Source organism: Sinocyclocheilus anshuiensis, unplaced genomic scaffold, assembly GCF_001515605.1.
Source record: "Sinocyclocheilus anshuiensis isolate Anshui unplaced genomic scaffold, SAMN03320099.WGS_v1.1 scaffold1910, whole genome shotgun sequence".
Classification (NCBI taxonomy): Eukaryota; Metazoa; Chordata; class Actinopteri; order Cypriniformes; family Cyprinidae; genus Sinocyclocheilus; species Sinocyclocheilus anshuiensis.
Genome location: NW_015546013.1, coordinates 128,670 through 135,377, shown reverse-complemented (window position 1 = coordinate 135,377; position 6,708 = coordinate 128,670).

The following is a 6,708-nucleotide window of genomic DNA, read 5'->3' as shown; positions in this document are numbered from 1 at the left end:
CTCGCCGTGCCGGGAGCCGGCATCACAGTGTGTTAAGGGGCGTAACATTTCCGTCACACGCTTGAGGTATTCAGCCAATCACAACGCACTGGATAGCTGGCCAATCAGCGCACACCTCACTTTTCAGAACGATGAGCTTTGTAAAAATCGACACGTTTCAGAAAGGCGGGGCATAGAGGAGAAACAATAATGTACATTATGTGGAAATAATGTGTTTTTTAAACCTTAAACCACATAAACACATTGCATTACACCAAATACACAACATAATGTTCTTTTTAGCAACGTCATATGACCCCTTTAAGTATTAAAGGTAAAACAATCAACGACTTTTATGTATGAAATGTAGTGCAGTAAAAAGTAAGACATTATGCTTTGGAATGTAGTGAAGTAAAGTTGTCCAAAGAAAAACACCCTGAGATACTTTTCAAATTTACTTGAGTAAAGGAAAAATACTTCACTACTGTCCGCCTCTGTCAAACACCATTTCATCAGTAACTGAAAACAATGGCATGAAGAATATATAGAAGTAAGATCAAACTGTTTGATCAGTAGGCCTACATGGATGTGCAATATTTCAAATACGCCTACTATACTGCATAAACGCCTATGTCAGCGTTTCGTATATAATCTGTACTGCATCACGATTTCACTAGTTCAGCTTCTTATCTGCTAAACTGTCATTTAAACATATGCCATCTACTGTTGAATTTATTTATCACTGATTCTCCAAACAGGCAGAAAATAAATGTTTAGCTTTTTAAGCTTCTACACATTAGCAGTACTGTATACAATAGGCCTACACATCCCACTACATACTTCACAAATTTAGACCTCTTAAAGTCTTATATAAGTTACGTTACCTCAAGTTTCTCAAATTACAGTACCAGTGCACTGTATACAGTGATGGTTTTAAATAATACTATAATACCGACTGATTATGGTATGAATGATTGTAAACAACAACCTAATGCTACAATGGTTGTTTTGGTACTTCAAGTGCTTTTGTTTGTGGTGGTATTTTGATAGTATTTTGATCGTTAAGTGTCTTTACCTTCAGTACAGAGTAGGCCTAGTTCAGACGCCGCACAGGCAGGTTTTGATCCTAAACTTTCTTCATCCCTGGCAAACTAGAGGAGTTTTTCTTTCACTTGTCTGTAGGTAAATATCCACTTCATCTAACACTCTCGTTTTCTGTGGGTTTCTTTCTGTTTAACATATTGAGAAACAACCTCGGCAAAGGATTCGGCGTGTGATCTGCTAGATGATTCAGACTGAACCACGAATCGATTCATTAACCGTTAGCCGTTTGTTAAAGGGTTAGTTCGCTGACCTCATACGTCATGCTCCCGGAACTGCTTCTGTGTACAACTGTTGGCGCAAGCTACATTAAAGTGATTATTACGTTTTGAATATGGATATTTTTCTTACAAAAACGCATCGATTCGCTACAGGAGGCCTTTGTTCACCCCCCCGGAGCCGTGTGAGACACTTTTTTTTGTGGAAGGGTGCTTTTTATTTCACGTCTTTTGAACAGAAGGAATGCAACACCCGCTGAGTACAACGGTAGAGCTTGAAAGATCAAAGACAATATAATTCCGACTGGATTCATCTGAAAGAAGAAAGTCATATACACCTAGGATGCTTCGGGGGTGAGTAAAACACAGCATAATTTTCATTTTGCGGTGAACTAACCCTTTAACCCCGTTTTCCGATTCAATGAGAAGAACCGACTCAAAAGAGTGACTCGTTCGCGAATCGGACATCTGATTACAAACAGTTGGCCTGTACATGACATTTTATTAAAAAATTATTTTATATTTTTACTTCCCAGCAGATTTCTACTCGTGCTCCTTCCTCAGTAAATAGCGACACGTTTGGCTGGTTGGTGATATTACATTTGTTCTGAAGATTTTATCTATCTATCTATCTATCTATCTAGCTATCTATCTGCACTTATTTTAAGGTTTGTTTTTAAGGTTTGTTCATTGTTTTGGAAAATAGCCTATTGCTGAACAATTGTAATAGTTTAAAAGTAGTTTTTTTTAATTGCAAATGTTTGTATGAGTAAAGGAGTGTATGTGTGTGGTAGGGTGAAGGAGTGTTTTGATTGACCTTTTGATGTTTAGTTTTCCTCAAAACAGTATAAAATTACCCTGCCCAACTTAAACTGAGGACACGGACACACACACACACACACACACACACAAACCTGAGGTGGACAAAATGTTCCACTCTTCTTGGTAATTCCCAATGTCCTGATTTTCTCACTATACACCTTCACCAAATAATGAGTAGGCTATGTGTTGGCAGCGGTTAAAAGCATGTCCTTAGATTAACAAACTGACTGAGATTAGTTTGATTACATATATTAGCACAATTATGTGACAAATTAGACACACACATCATCTTAAATACAGAACATGGACGTACATTTTAAACAAGCATGTTTTTCGAAGCTATATGCTAAACCTATTGCAAAACAGACACAGTCTCAGTGTGTCTGGGCAGAGTGCCAGTGAGAAGCTATTGACCTGGGGGCCAGAAATAACCCAACGCTTGTTAAACCTTCAAATGACTGTTAGTTTTCAATCAATAAAGCACAAGACATGGACAATTTACTTTAACTGTTGGTTTGCCAACATTTGCATTTGACAGATGCTTTTATCCAAAGCAATTAGGGGGAACTATCTCAGCTGCATGTCCAATACATATTATGTTGACATCAATCAAAAGAAGCTAAAAGATCAATCATTCAGTCAAAATGAATTCTCATGAGTCCACTTCAAGAACAATCAATAGCCATTCACAGGTCAAGGTTGAGTATAGGCTGATGTTCTACATTTGCAGTGTTGGGGGTAACACATTACAAGTAACGTGAGTTACGAAAGTAACGTAACACATTACTTTCCATAAAAAGTAACTAAGTAACGTAATTAGTTACTTTTTTATGGAGTAACGCAATATTGTAATGCATTACTTTTAAAAGTAACTTTCCCCAACACTGTATATTTGCTGAAATGCAAATTGCACTTGGTATTGTCTCCTACAATGCAATACACTTTCCATTTTCATAAAGGATGCAATCAAATATTTAAGACTGACAAATCGGTTAAAAAAAAAAGATTGATCAAACAATGAGGGACACACTCATCCCCCTCTATGTGTATAATGGTTATAGCCTTGGTTTCCAATGTAATACAAACACTTTTTTTTATCATCTTTTTCTTGATACATTATTTAAACTACCAAAACTTAACATGAAATTAGATTTTTTTTTTTTTAATCCAAACAATATGACACACCATAACAGTACATAAGCGATATTATAAAGCAAGCTGGTCATTCTACCAGAATAATCCTGACAAGGCTATCTGTCACCCTGAAATGGTTTACATAAAATAGATATTTTTTGCATATTTTTATATTTTAAAAACCAGTTGTGTATAAAATATTACATCCAGAACCATTTTTATAGTGTGAAGAACATTTTCTGAATCTAAAGACCCTTTTTTCACTATAAAGAACCTTTTGTGCAATGGAAAGATTCCATGGATGTTAAAGGTTCTTCATAGAAACATGAACAACCTTATTTTTAAGAGTGTAGATAGTTAGAAAACATTTTAAAAACATCCCTCCACACAATATCTTATGTCCTGCAGCGTAGAGATCTATCATAATACATTTAGTCTGCCTCTCTCTTCTTTAGGAAGAGTCAATCATGAAGGAAGATGTTTATTGCTCTAATTAAGCAGACACATTCACATATTCTTCTTCCATGCCATTTAACAGGCTTTAGAAATGCAGCGAGAGATGGAGAGAAGGCTATTGTGGAGACATAAATGTGTCTGTCTGAATATGCTGCCTAATTATGTCCTTTGAAACTAGGACAAGAGGAGAGGGGAAGGAGAGAATGAAGAGGGGGAGAAGCAGGATGAGGAAGAGGGAGAATAGAGGGGGAGGAGAGACGTGAGTGCCTCGAGGAGTCTGAGAGACAGAGGTCTTAAGCCACAGATGAATGGAAGAAGACAAACTAAACAGACGTAAGAATGATGGAGAGAGAGAGTTGGGGGAGGGCCAGAGAGACAAAAAGAAAAAGAAAAGCTGTTGAGAGGAAGTAAAGAACACTAGATACACAAAAGAAAAACAAGAGCAATACTTTCAGTCAGCCTTTCTATTGTAACGTGGAGGACTGTACACAAGAGACTTAATGACAGACACACACACACAATGTCTCATTTAGAGATTAACACTGAATGCAACATTTATTTATGAGGTATTTATATATTTTTTGTGTGGTTACTGCTGTAAGATGGTAAATACATGTAAATATTTTCAAAATACTGTATGTGTGTGTATTTATATATGCATAATAAATATAAGTGTTGTAAATACAACTTAACCACTGATTTCTAGTTGTGTCCTCTTTTGGAAGACCAAACAAAGTAGTTTCACAAAGAAAAACACAGCGTCACACACGGCGGGCTTGAGTGAGCGGCGGTCTGCGGCTAGAGTGAGCGGAGGCCGGAGGCTAGAGTGAGCGGGCTTGAGAACGGTGCGGCCGGCGAGCTTGCGGCAACCACATGTGATGACCCCAGGCTGGACTCCGCTTCACATGTGACGACCCCGGGCTGGACTCTGCTTCGTCCACGGTGAAAGCCGATCTGGCGATCCACAGCGTGAAGTTGATGTATTTCCTCAGCGACCAGCACGGATCAGCTCTAGGCATGACGAAGCGGATATCATCCTCTTTTGGAAGGCCAAACAAAGTAGTTTCGCTTTTACAACGAAACACAGCATCTTCACGACATGGCGGCAGCAACAATTACTACAGCGAGAATAAAAGTTACGCCTTCTTTCTTTGCGTGAACATTTGGGCGGCGTTATGCAAATCTTCCCACATCGTGACGTAGATATGTGGGGGCGTGTTAGAATGAGCCATTTTAGGTAGGCGTGGTTGACTCTTAACTTTTATAAAGAATATCTCTTTGGATTTGAGACTTTAGTCTTTGCAACTTTACAGATCTTCTTTATGCACCAAGAGCTTGTAACACTCCAAAGAGAAAGGAAAAATTAAAATCGCATCATATGACCCCTTTAAGGGCTACAACTGCATTGTTTCTAGGCTAATTAGATGTCTTCATGAGTGGCCCATATCATGCTTTCTCGGCCGAGGATGAACTGGACCCCTGGTGGTTAATGGTGAAGTGAGATTTTTTATTTACATTGCCATTATTTACTAACCTCATGTTGTTCCAAACTAGAATAACCTTCTTCTTCAAAAAAAAAGAAGAAAAAAAACCCCAAGTTTTTTTGTAACACTTTATTTTAAGGTGTCCTACACGTTACATGTAACTGTTACACGTTACATGTACTTACTACTATATAATAGCAATTAATTATGCATAAATACATGCAAGTAACCCTAAACCAAACCCTAATCCTAACCATATAGTAAGTACATGTAATTAATTAATAATACGTAATAAATGTATAATTACACTGTAACAACGACACCTTAAAATAAAGTGTAACATTTTTGTTTTTAAATATTCAGAGAAATGTCCTTGCCAGTTAATTTAATATAATGAAGAAAGAGAACTGGGGCTGAAAAGCTGCAAAGTGACAAATAGAAGTTGTCCACATGAGTTATGCACATAGTCTACAAGTGATCTCTCTCTCTCATTTTAGATAGAGATGTCAGAGTATTGCATGCTTTTTTGGAAATCCCATAACAGTGTACATGTGTGTCTCAGACTAGACTGCTAGGTGCCGTCTAGGTGGGCTTGTTGCCTTGGTGAGGAATCTGGTGAATGCATTTGAGAAAGGTAGAAGGGGGAAAAGGACAGATAAAATGTAGGAAGACTTTGACAGGAGCAAACATAACAGAGGATCACTGCTGCTTAATGTGGAATTGAGTCAGAGTTTGTGTGTGTGAAATTTATGGTCGTTTCGAGTTCTAAAATAGATGTGTTGTGTAGGTGTCATTTAGCCCTGTTTTATTAGAGTTTCTGATGAGGTCAACTTTGTTGTTTTAAGTAATTTTGAGTAAATGTTGCAAATACAATATCTCTATACAATTTATTTATTTTTTAACAATACTGTGAGTGTTTTGTGACACATTTCTATCTTGCTACACTTAAAAATAAAGCTTCTTTATTGGCATCTATGGCTCCTAGAAGAACATTTAATAGCCCTGGAACCTTTCAATTGCACAAAAGCTTCTTTAGAGTAGAAAAGCTTCTTCAGAATATTATGTTCTTCAAAAATGCTTCTTTTAAGAATTGTTCACTGAAAGGATATTTGGGAAACCCAAAATGGTTCTTCAATGGCATTGGTGTTAAAACCCCATTTTGGAATCTTTATTTTTAAGAGTGTTTTTAAAGGGGTCATATGATGCGATTTCAATTTTTCCTTATCCGCTTCGTCATGCCTATAGCTGATTCGTGCTGGTCGCTGAGGGAATACATCAACTTCGCGCTGTGGATCGCCGGATCGGCCTTCACCGCGGACGAAGCGGAGTCCAGCCCGGGGTCATCACATGTGGTTGCCGCAAGCTAATTCCTTCGTTGAATGTGCCGGCCGTGCCGTTCTCTAGCCCGCCCGCCCGCCACCGCTCACTCTAGCCCAACGTGTGTTTCGTTGTGAAAGCGAAACTACTTTGTTTGGTCTTCCAAAAGAGGACACGATTAGAAATCAGTGGTTAAG